Source organism: Scardinius erythrophthalmus, assembly GCF_964197995.2.
Source record: "Scardinius erythrophthalmus genome assembly, chromosome: 23".
NCBI lineage: Eukaryota > Metazoa > Chordata > Actinopteri > Cypriniformes > Leuciscidae > Scardinius > Scardinius erythrophthalmus.
In genome coordinates this window covers 24,060,751-24,072,994 of record NC_138243.1, presented here as the reverse complement: position 1 = coordinate 24,072,994, position 12,244 = coordinate 24,060,751, and the positions used below count along the sequence as shown (strand labels likewise).

Below are 12,244 nucleotides of genomic sequence, written 5' to 3'. Positions count from 1 at the left end.
CTATGCACCTTTTTCCTAACAAGCCTACTACTTTTTAGATTATGGGAGGCACTCAAAAACACTGAAACAAATCATTTCAGATCATAAGGTTGTGCTACAAATAATCTTTATCTGTCAGTTGAGGATGATATGGTACATCAAGAATATCTATATGGCAAGAGCTCTTTTATCTTTTTTTCTTTTGTATTCCACTGTAACAGTATGAATAAAGACAACATATACTGCACATTTGTGGTCTGCTGCCCTGATTTATTAAATAACCATGAATAATTCACTGAAATGCACTAAGAATCTCTTGTTTTTCTCCACAAATCCTCACATCTCCTTCCAGGTTTGTTTTCACAGATGCATTAAAATGTAATTGTATTGATAATATAATTATAATAATAGAAAAAAATAATACAGATTTTTATGAGAAGTGTTTACTGGAATGCTTCTAAAGCAGAAAATCACAATATTTATTAACTGTCAAAATTACGGAAATCACTGAAATATTGGCACTTAATGTTCCAGTTAATGAACATTTTTGATTAAGGCAACATATGTTACACAATACAGATATATATTACTACAGTGAAATATTTTAAACTTATTTTTAATGTTCGATGATTGAAGGGTCAGTAGAATAATATCTTATTGTACCCAGTTTTTGAAAATGGATATTATTGCATTCACAGAGCAAACCTTTTGCTGATTGTTACAGTTTAACAGAAGTTACTCCCATAATTTGAGCAGAGTCATGGGACAGAGGACAAGCCCTACTGCATAAACGCTTTTTGTCTAGCAATGTTATCTATGTTGGTCTCAAACACCTTTTTGCCACATTTAAACATCTCTTTATTCATTTTTTTGTATCATTCATTGAGTAAACTTGCCTAAAGGCCAGGCAACTTAAGACAATGCTTAACTATATCACTGACCTGAAAAGTTTAACATAAAATTTGTTCTTACATGTCACATTGATTTCTCACACTCACACATAAACACACAGACAAACTTTTCTCATTTGTTTCTGTTGTACTGTACATGTTGTAATTTTTACAAATCAATAACTACAATTAAGTCCAGTACTTAATCACATAGCAATCACCCAGCACACTCTAGAAACAGCATAGCAATATGCTAACAACCACTGAAGACACCTTAGCAACTGGATAGTAACACTATTGCAAGCATCCAGAACAAGTTTGCATGGGCATGCACCACTGACATTTCCTTTGTAGATTTTCCCAAAATTCTAGTTGTATGTTACTTTTGCATTTTTGAGCTTTTACTAAACGTATTTCCACAATAGACGTACTTGCTTAAAATATTGCTAAAACCTTTGGTACATAAAAAACATTGATAAAAGTTTGCTGTGTCAACATTCCCCATACACCACTTAAAGGCATTCATCATAAATGGTATATTTTTTCCTGCATGGGCAATAATGATGTTTGTATTCAATAAATGTCATGTTTCTATAAAGAAATTGAAAAAAACTATATATATATATATATATATATATATATATATTAGTACAGTTAGATAAATGTTCAATATTTACTGCCAATTAGTAGTCGAAAAAAAATATTATTTTGTAATATTTTTTTCCATCATGCATTCAATACTAATTGGCTTTGAGTAATAAATTACATTTGTAATTCCATGCAAAAGTCGGATGTTATTGAAGAAATCAAATCTGCTATGCTTTAAGGTCTTTACCGCATTCAGAGCCATTTCCTTAATGTTTCAAAACTTGCTTGGCATCCTATTTGCACGTTCCTGCAAATGTTGCCAAATGCCAACCGTGACGACTTGTGCCCTGCAGCTCAGTCTTGTCCGAGCCAAACAGTCTTCAGAAACATGTACTATATATACTTGCTCTCTTGGTTATCTTACAGGACGTGTTACATATGCCTGTGTGATGTTCAAAAGGAATTCAGAGGGTGGGGTCAAAACTTGCTCAATTATGGTAAATAATCCTATAAAAGAATATAAGGGAAAACATACATTTAAAAATTAAACGCTATTCTGAATGTTGTCAATGTCAGTAATGTTTACAACCCTGCCTAAAACTAAATACAAATATAGTCACTTTTTTTCTTTATCTCATGAGACAAAAAGTGGAGAATTATGTGAGACATTTTCAAGGTATGGTAGTGGCAAAATGTTTGTTAGGGACTGTAGTGGGAATGACCTGTACATAGTTGTGTATGTAAAGTATATTCAGGCCTACATTGCAATGCCCTCAGAGTGAATGAACTGTATGAAAGTACTGTCAGTAATGTGCCAAAACATATTACGGGAGTATGCAGTAAGGCAGCTTGGCTTCATAGACTCTTTAACATTTAAATCACATTAAGATGAGAGGTTGACAACTTCACACCTGCTGTGTTGGAATAGCTCTCATTGTGAAACTGTAAATAGCCTGAGTTCAGCAGCTCATCGAGGCTTCTCTACAGCAATAATTGATAGCCACAAACAGCCAACAACTAAGCTTCTCATCACTCACAGCCCTAAATACCTTCAGGGGATATAGTGTTTAGCTCAGAAATAAACAGATAAAGCAGAACATGATTTACACACAGCATATATTGTGTTTTGAGTTCTAAAAAATACATTTTACAAATTAAAGAAAAGTGCATTAAATGTTTTAACACGTGAAATGTCAAAACTCATTGATCTGCCCTCATTTAGAGTTGATACATATAAATAATTTTGCTTTGTTATAATTTCTAACTTTTTAAATCAAAGGTAATATTTTAAATGATCCACAAACTGAATAATTCAGCTGCATAAGGTTGCAATAGAAAGAACAATCTTTTCAATCTACATTTTCTTTAAGCCATAAATGTTTGATTACTTTGTTTATCATGTTTGAAGGAAAAATGTTTTATTCTTTTTTTTATCAAGACAGTCATCAAGACATCCAAAGTTTTATTTTATTGGTCGTGACTCGTGTTCCATACAAGGTCCTGAATTATGATACTTGGGTGCAGTGACCCCAATCAAACGACTCCTGTCCTGACACGTGAAAAGCGTCTAAACCGGACACCCACATTCCTCTATCTGGTTTCCGCTGTCAAAGCTACATTTATTTCTGACCGTGTCAACTGCTAACACGGACCATAAGGAGAGTTTGAACAAACAGCTGCATGCTTAGATCAGCACCAACTAATTACCTGGCATAATTTAGTTAACTGCAGTCTTGAGCTTTGTATATTTGTATATTAAATCATTTATTTCAAATAAATTATTTATAGCAAGACGTGTTATATGACAAATTAGGTCTGAGGCCCTTCACAAATTCACTTTCTTGATAACCAAACTAAAGGCAACGTATAGTTTAATTTAATGGTAGCTTCTTTTTTGTGTATTGAATTAATCAGTTTAAAGATTACTCTTCTTTTCATAGTTTCTAAACTGCTGCAGTTTAAACTTTTTATGACTCATGGGTCATTTAATTTTTTAAATAACAAGGGTGTATGAATTCCGAACAACTGTCTATATTTTAGAATGCATTTTATTTGTTCACTTTAACATGAAAATGTTAAAGAAAGTTTAAGGTAGACCCAAAGGGGAAACAAAGGCCAGTCATCCTGTTGACTGATACATTTAGATGACATTTTAGAAAAATAGTGAAGACAAAAAAAATTGAAGTATGGCTATTATGCAGTGGATTAAAATCACAAAACTAGATTCTTTTAAGTATTGGGTCCTTAATGGGTGCTTTTTCTTCACTCTTGTCCAATTAATTATTAAATTATTTATTAAATTAATTTTATATTTGTAATAAGTCTAAATTTCAAGCACTTAAGTATAAATCTTTAGATCAAAGGGTCATATTAAACATGCAGTGTATCAGAACTTTTGGCTGGAACTGTAAAAGAGAATCAAATACAATCTTTCTTTATTTAGAAATCTTAGCGTGATCCCTCGTGTGGTCAACAGGTGTAACTGGATGGCGAATGTTAGGCTACTCGCCAGCAACCATTTCTAATGGGAAGACAGAGGCCCTGTCCCAAATGGCACCCTAAGCACTCGTGGTCTTCCTACTAGTCTGCACTTTCATGACCTAATGCCGCTTTGACTGTCGGGAAGAAGTCTGCCGCATTAGTGCGGGCTCGGTCAGGGGGGTAATCTTTCATAAAAAACTGAAGCTTCCCTGGGCGCCGCCATTCATTAGCAGACCCCCACCGGCTGTTGCGCCCCATTGACTCCCATTCATTTTGGCGTCACTTTGACAGCGAATAACTTTACATCTGAGGCGTTTAAAGACTCCATTTGTCCATTATTTATTTCTAAAGAAACACGAAAATGTATAAAAGGGTCCATTACCTTGTATCTTACGTTATGGCCCCGTAGAAGCAGTTTTTGTAAGAATAGGCTAACGATTGCGTCATAACCACGCGACTCTCTGTCGCACAGAAGAGAAATTACCGAATGGACAGGAGGAGAAGCTCGCGGGCAAACGGGGGGACGTGGAGGCAAAATGACAAAATAATTCATCAGAATACTTAGCAAAAGTTGTTCCTGCTCCTAGCTCATGGACACCTCCTACTCACGCTCTCCGTCTCTGCAAGTTTCTGAAGGGAATGATTCAGATTTCTCTTGGCACAGCTACTAGAAGACAGACGGGTTGCTCACGTCACAACTACGTCGTCAAGCTCAGTTTGAGTCTGCGCAGTACGCTCAGCCATCAGGAAGTGAGTGCTTCTAATTGACTTCACTTTTCTCCGTTGAATCCAATGGGGTCGCTGTGTCCATTTCTTTTACTGTCTATGGCAAAAGTGCGCATCGAGGGTGCATATCAACCGCAAAGGGGGCGCTGGCAAGCACCCTTCTGAGGCCTAAAATGACAAATGCGACACCCTACGGTCTCACGGACTTAACGGACACGCGCACGCAACAGCCATTGTAAGTCCACAAGACCAAAAGTGCATATGAAGTGTGCCATTTGGGACAGGGCCAGAATAGTCCCCTGCCGGGGTCAGCCCTATGTTCCCACGGCCCTATGTTCCCACATTTCTAAGAATTTTTTTTTACTGAAAATTTTGAAAATTAGGTCCTATGTTCCCACAGCCCTATGTTCCCACAACCATATGTTCCCACAGTCTTATGTTCCCACAGTCCTATGTTCTCTCCCCTATGAAGGGTAGGTTTTAATGCTTGTGCTGGTACAGGGATAGCCCAATTACATCCCAGACAAGTCTCCCTCCTGTGAGGGGTAGGTTTAGGTATGTTAACTAATTAAGCCCTAGTCCCCTATGAAGGGTAAGTTTTAGTACCTGTGCTGGTGGGATAGCCCAATTACATCCCAGACAAGTCTCCCTCCTGTGAGGGGTAGGTTTTAGGTATGTCAAACAATCAAGCCTAATTCCCCCACGAAGGGTAGGTTTTAGTGCTTGTACTGGTACAGGGATAGCCCAATAACATCCCAGACAAGTCTCAGGGCTGTGGGAACATAAGGCTGTGGGAACATAGGGCTGTGGGAACATAGACATGCTCCCCTTCTGCCAAGGGGCGTAATGGGAGCTTAAATAGCAACATTCTCGATCCAAATATGAGGAGGTTGTTTGTCTCATTGGAAACATTACTACACGGAATTGTAATACCTTTAATCCTATAATAAGAATATAACACCCCTCCCTCCCATTTTAACCCATCGTACCTGATTTATGTGTAAAAACATCCAGACCGCTAAACTTCTGAGTTAAGCCTAGCTCTCCTTGAGCTAAACACTGCCATTCGCAATTGCGTCCCCCAGTGGGAAAACAGACTTTCTCCAGATGGAGTTGTCCCAAATGTTCAAGTTAACATCATGATATTGATTTGGATTTGAGTAGTGAAAAGGAAATATACAATACACTTCTAATTACATGTATTTGTTAATAATACATTTCAGTTATATTTTCTTTGAAAAAGGTTTGAATAGTTCTTAGTAGAATATTACCAAGTAGAGCGTTCTGATCTCCTTGTCGGTGTTTCTGTAAGAAATGTCACCATCTTGTGGTCAATGGAGGGACTGCAAATTAGAATTTATTGTTTTATATTGTGTGAATATGCGAAGGAATTGTTTAAAGTCCCCATGAAATCACAATTGACCCTATTTACTTTGTTAGCGCATATTACTAGTCTTGTGGTGAACAATTAATCCGTGCAAGAAAATATTTTTTAAAAAAAAAATTTACCATGGTAATCTTTAATCAAAATCTGAAAATGCCCCTCCCCTCTGCATTGGAGGACCTTCTCCGATGACGTAGGTTTGAGGAATTGGTTTGGGCAACGCGTAACCACTCCCCTCAAACCGTTAGTCTGCTATGAGCAGAGATGGAGAGGAGGAGCGCTAGAGTAAAACCCTGCCCTCTGTTCAACATTCCGTTTCACTGGGAAATACGTCATAACACTGGAGAAAAGTCGTTTGCAACTTCCGGTTCACGGGGACTTTAATGTTGAATGAATTTGCTATCTGCTTTATTAGGGGCCAAGCACCAAAGATGCGTAGGCACTTATTGTATCCGTTCCCGTTCCTATTATTATTATTATTATTATTATTATTATTATTCTGCTCTGGAAGTCCCATAGACCCGTTTGCAGGAAACTTATGAAACTTGGCACACTGATAGAGGACAGTCTGATCTGTCAACATAGCAAATTTGGAGTTTCCAAATCAATCACTCTAGCGCCATCAACTGTCCAAATTTGCACTCATGTTTATGCTAATAACTTATGCTAAAAAATTATTCCTTTCCTCAAGACGATTCGATTGCACCTTTGACGTCATTCTCCGTCATGAAAATTTGTCCGCCATTTTGAATTTTCTGAAAAACATACTTTTTCAAACTCCTCCTAGGCCATTGCTCCAATTGTCACGAAAATTGAATGCCGACAAACATTTATGGAATTCATGTTGATTCGTTTTAACCTTTCTTGAATACCGCACAAACTAATTTTACGTAGCGCTTGTGAAAACAGACGTAAGCCTGTATGTCCACAACACTTTATCGTATATTCAGACCAAACTTGGTATGTCATCACAACCATGACCTGAGGCAACATGGTGCGTTTTGGTGCAGCGCCACCTACTCATCTCCTTAGGTTCCTGAATCCTTGCCAAGTCCAACGTTACCAGATATGCTAGGTTTCACCTTACGGTTTGTGTAGCGTTGTGATTTAGCGCTTAAAACATTTGCCAATATCTTCGAAACCATTAGACCGATCGAGACGAAACCACCATAGGAAGTTTGGAAATTGAGTGAAATGTACACTGGCTTTTTGGCTGTGCTTGCACCAATGACATTGCCAAAACCACATTAGGTTTATAATTTTGTGATAAAAAATAAATAAATCTTCAGCATTTCCCATATATATATTGAGATTATTATTCATATATATATATATATAATATTAAACAATATAAATTAAAATTATATTCTTACCCATCTTTAAAGAAGTACAGTTCTCCACGAACGCTGGTTGCTGCATCAAATACTAAGTCACGCTTGCACCGTTCTGGTGGGCTTGGTTCAGGATTGGGTTTTGGTTTTGGTTTTGGTTTTGGTTCTGGTTTTGGTTTTGGTTCAGGTTTATCTTTTGACGTTAGAACACCTGAAACATTATAGAAAATTGGTGGAAAATACATATTTATTGATTGTTTTATCCATAACAATAATAATAAGTATTGAATTTAATTTATTGCTATTACAGTATAGTTCTCTGTATCACAAAAACAAAAACAAAAAACATTTACCATACAGGGCCTGGACCCCAAGTCGGTCATCATGGGGAAGTGTATAGCCATTAGTGGTGACGTATCGGTAAGTTGGACACATGAGAACTGAAGGTTGTCTGGAGTGATCTAGTCCCAGTGCATGTCCGAATTCATGAGCAGCCACCAAATATATCTAAAGCAATTATTGATTTTTTTTAAATAAACTTGTAATAATTTACATACACATAAACATGTGATTCTATGTGATTTGTCTCATCATCATCAAAGTGTGTGTCTCCTCCCTGCTCTGGACCGGGTGAGTTGGCATGAGCCAGAACCCCATTAGGCCCGTCAAATGGGTAAAAATCTCCATGATCTAAAAGGAAGAAAAGAAAGAAAAAAAATGTTATATATTTGGAAATGAAGGATGTGTTTAGAACCTACATCCAGCTTTGAAGAGAATCATGATATCAGCTGTGCCACTGTAGATCTGTTTGAAATCGAGTGGAATAACATCACTGTAGAGCTGGAAAGCTTTGGCAATAATGGCATCCACATCTCTCTGGCAAGAGACAAAGAAGCAAATCATGTTTAGTATCCTTAAAAGTCACCATGACACCAATTGACAATTCATATTTTTATGGAATACTGCAGTATTTATTTATTTATTATAAATGATTTATCCATGCACATTATCATTTCCATGCGCACTCATAGTGTTTAATCAAAATAACTTCCTCTCCTTCTTGCAGCGACATAGGGCCCTATCATACACCCGGCGCAAGGCGCGACGCAAGTGTTTTTGGCTAGTTTCAGCCCGATGCAGTTTTCATTTTCACGTCCTACGCCACGTTGTTTAAATATCAAATGCATTTGCGCCCATTTGTTCGCCAATGGGCGTGCCGGTCTGAAAACGAGGTGTGTTCAGGCGTTGGTGCGTTGCTATTTTGAGGCAACTGAAATAGACTGTGCCATTGACCAACTGAAACCTGGTCTAAAGTCAATGGCGCAGTATTTTTGTTTGTTATTTAAAGAGCACTTTAGTAATATGAGCCTATAGGCGGGTGCACAACGCGCGTACACTCTGCTTATTACACACACAGGGACACACAGCAGCACACAAACATGCCAAATATAAAATGTAAATTTTATACATTTTAATGTATACAATGTAAAAGACTATTATTGTGTATGTATGTTATTGTGTAGATATGGTGGAATCCGGCTTGTCCCGTAGATGGTCTACTTGCGCACTTTAACCTTGTGCATGAGCAGATTAGATTCCTCTCTGGACTCAGTCTTTCCACTTGCAAATTCCACCTTATAAATAGCGAATCCACCATGGCACAAGCGCAACTGGCTTTTAAAGGTAATGGGAGATGAGACTCTGATTGGTTTATTGCATGTTACGGCCAAAACACACCCATTACACATTAAGAGAATAGGGACAACCCTTTAAGACCAGGCACTGGGTGTGCCGACCATTTTTCCCGTCGTCAAACTAGCAAAAGTGGATTCCGACACGCCCTAAGTACACTTGCACCGTGCGCTTTAGACCATGCACTTAGACCGTTAAAATAAGGCCCCTAGTCTCTTCTCTGATGACATGTTTAGTGATGTGAGGGCGGGGCTACATGTCACTCATATGAGATCGACCAATAGCAAACCACAACAATCCAAACCCGCCCCACACTTTTTCTTGTTCAAGAAGCAGTTTCACTCAGATATACGTCACAATAGAGAAGAACTGCAAACCCCTTCATTGACAGTCTCATGCATTTTGCACAGAAAACTGGAAAGCATTTCTATATCTGGCAAGGTCTAATCTGATTGGTTGAATTTCTGGGAGCAAACTTGTCTGATTTGTTATTTCATATATTTTCGTTATTTCATATTCTCTGCTTCCAACTGGGTCTCCCCTGGAAGTGGCTGAATTTGGCCACATCAGTGACTCCACAGCGTGGCAGCTTCATCGTCTCAAGAGTGTTCGAGTCCAGCTTGCCCGTGACCTCCAGTCCAAAAAACGCCTGCATGACCTTCAGTTCATTTTCTAGATCTGGGAGGATCATTGTTCTGCTGCGGGATTTAGTTGCGTTATTGTCCCTGTAGAACTGTGACAGATAAGCCTGGGGAGAACGAGGAAGGAACATTTTATAACATTAATGTATAGATTAGATAAGAAACATAGTACATATAAAGCATTTGGGTTCTGACCTCTGCTATTTGATGGTCTTCTGATGATGCAGTCGTAGGTGCGCCATCACAAAGAGACAAATACACCACAAGTGTCAGAACAAGAGCTGTCAAGTGCCCCATACTGCAGTCCTCTTCCTCTGCAGGGAAAGAAAAGTGTCTTCCAGAGTCTCTGTTTCTGTCTTTTATAAGTCTAGATCGTCTAAAAAGGGGCTTGTCCCGTGTTTTATCATTTCCAATCAGCAGTGGTATTAGCGGGGATGGGAGTGGGAAACTCTCAGAGCTTCAGGGGGTTTTAAGCTCCTGTCTAAACATGTCAGACAAAAGTTTGTATTGACGATGACTTCACCTATGACTCAACTGAATAGGAAGATTGTGGGTTTTGTATTCACTGACTCTGCTTTTGATATCCCCCCCTTCTGGTCATTTTCATCCCCAGAGGAAATTTATTTTATCCGCGTTTCTGGTTAGACGGGATGCATTTCCAATTTCTTACTGGCATTTTTGTTTCTGAGTGGAAAGGTATGATTAATATTATGTTATACCTTTAGATCTAATTTATTTATTTTAGATCTCTTTTTTTTTAATCTTCACTAACAGATTTTCTTTTCAACATTGCAAGCAGCAGTAAAACACTATGACTTGCAATGATGGAATGAAGATACTACTTTTTTTAAGGAGAGATGGTTGAAATGTGTTCAAAATGTTTGACAGCTTATATTAATGCAAAGTCAGCACACTGTTGCTCACACACACACACACAAAAAGTTAAAAAGTAAAATCACCAGAATACTATAATATGATGTTTTGAGCAAATCAGCTCTTGTTCAGACCGTGAAAGCAACAATGTACTGACTTTGTTTTGCATTTCTATGTACTTTTTTGTCATGCACCTGGATTTGAGACATTTTTGGATACGCTGGCTTTTCATGTTCCTTTGACAGCTTGTCTTAATCCCTCATTGGGCCTGTAAATTATTTTAATACATTTATTGTGAAAAAGTTAATTGTTAAATTTAGTAAGTAAACTCAACTTAAACTGTTTTTTTGTGTGTGTGTGTGTGTGTGTGTGTGTGTGTGTGTGTGTGTGTGTGTGTGTGTGTGTGTGTGTGTGTGTGTGTGTGTGTGTGTGTGTGTGTGTGTGTGTGTGTGTGTGTGTGTGTGTGTGTGTAGACATTACACTATGTTTCAACATTGTCTAAATGTCTACATTAAAATTTCAAAAATGTCATGAAATGTGTCTTAGCAATTGAGAAAACACATTAATTCATAAAAAAATAAATCTGCAGGGTATTCAGTATTCAGCAGTTTCCATTAAAAGTTGCACATAAAAAAAAATGCGAATAAAGCAGGGTTTCCATCACATGTTCAAGAGAACAAAATCGTCACTTCCTGGAAAAAATGTAAAAATATCTGTAATAAAAAAAGGAAGTCTACATTATAATTGACTTGCATCAGACGAAACGAAATAAACGCTGTCATCTTGCATCTGGTGTTTAGGAATGCAATCATGTGAGACAGTTCTGAGAGGTAATTATACCTAATCATTGTGATGACAGACTTTGGCTCAGGCCAAAATATGTGTGTGTGTGTGTGTGTGTGTGTGTGTGTGTGTGTGTGTGTGTGTGTGTGTGTGTGTGTGTGTGTGTGTGTGTGTGTGTGTGTGTGTGTGTGTGTGTGTGTGTGTGTGTGTGTGTGTGTGTGTGTGTGTGTGTGTATATATACACTCACCTAAAGGATTATTAGGAACACCTGTTCAATTTCTCATTAATGCAATTATCTAATCAACCAATAACATGGCAGTTGCTTCAATGCATTTAGGGGTGTGGTCCTGGTCAAAACAATCTCCTGAACTCCAAACTGAATGTCAGAATGGGAAAGAAAGGTGGTTTAAGCAATTTTGAGCGTGGCATGGTTGTTGGTGCCAGACGGGCCGGTCTGAGTATTTCACAATCTGCTCAGTTACTGGGATTTTCACGCACAACCATTTCTAGGGTTTACAAAGAATGGTGTGAAAAGGGAAAAACATCCAGTATGCGGCAGTCCTGTGGCCGAAAATGGGCCGACTGATTCAAGCTGATAGAAGAGCAACTTTGATTGAAATAACCACTCGTTACAACCGAGGTATGCAGCAAAGCATTTGTGAAGCCACAACACGCACAACCTTGAGGCGGATGGGCTACAACAGCAGAAGACCCCACCGGGTACCACTCATCTCCACTACAAATAGGAAAAAGAGGCTACAATTTGCACGAGCTCACCAAAATTGGACAGTTGAAGACTGGAAAAATGTTGCCTGGTCTGATGAGTCTCGATTTCTGTTGAGACATTCAGATGGTAGAGTCAGAATTTGGCGTAA

The 12,244-nt window shown here is 38.2% G+C and overlaps 1 pseudogene across 1 annotated transcript; it reads right to left on the bottom strand.

Moving 5' to 3' along the window:
- Positions 1-7,417: 7,417 nt before the first annotated feature.
- On the bottom strand, positions 7,418-10,009 carry LOC308683452 (collagenase 3-like; annotated as a pseudogene). The gene is made up of 6 exons: positions 9,908-10,009; positions 9,534-9,819; positions 8,138-8,255; positions 7,939-8,069; positions 7,733-7,886; positions 7,418-7,590 (listed from the first exon to the last, which is right to left on the bottom strand). The product of its transcript is annotated as a collagenase 3-like (transcript).
- Positions 10,010-12,244: the final 2,235 nt, after the last annotated feature.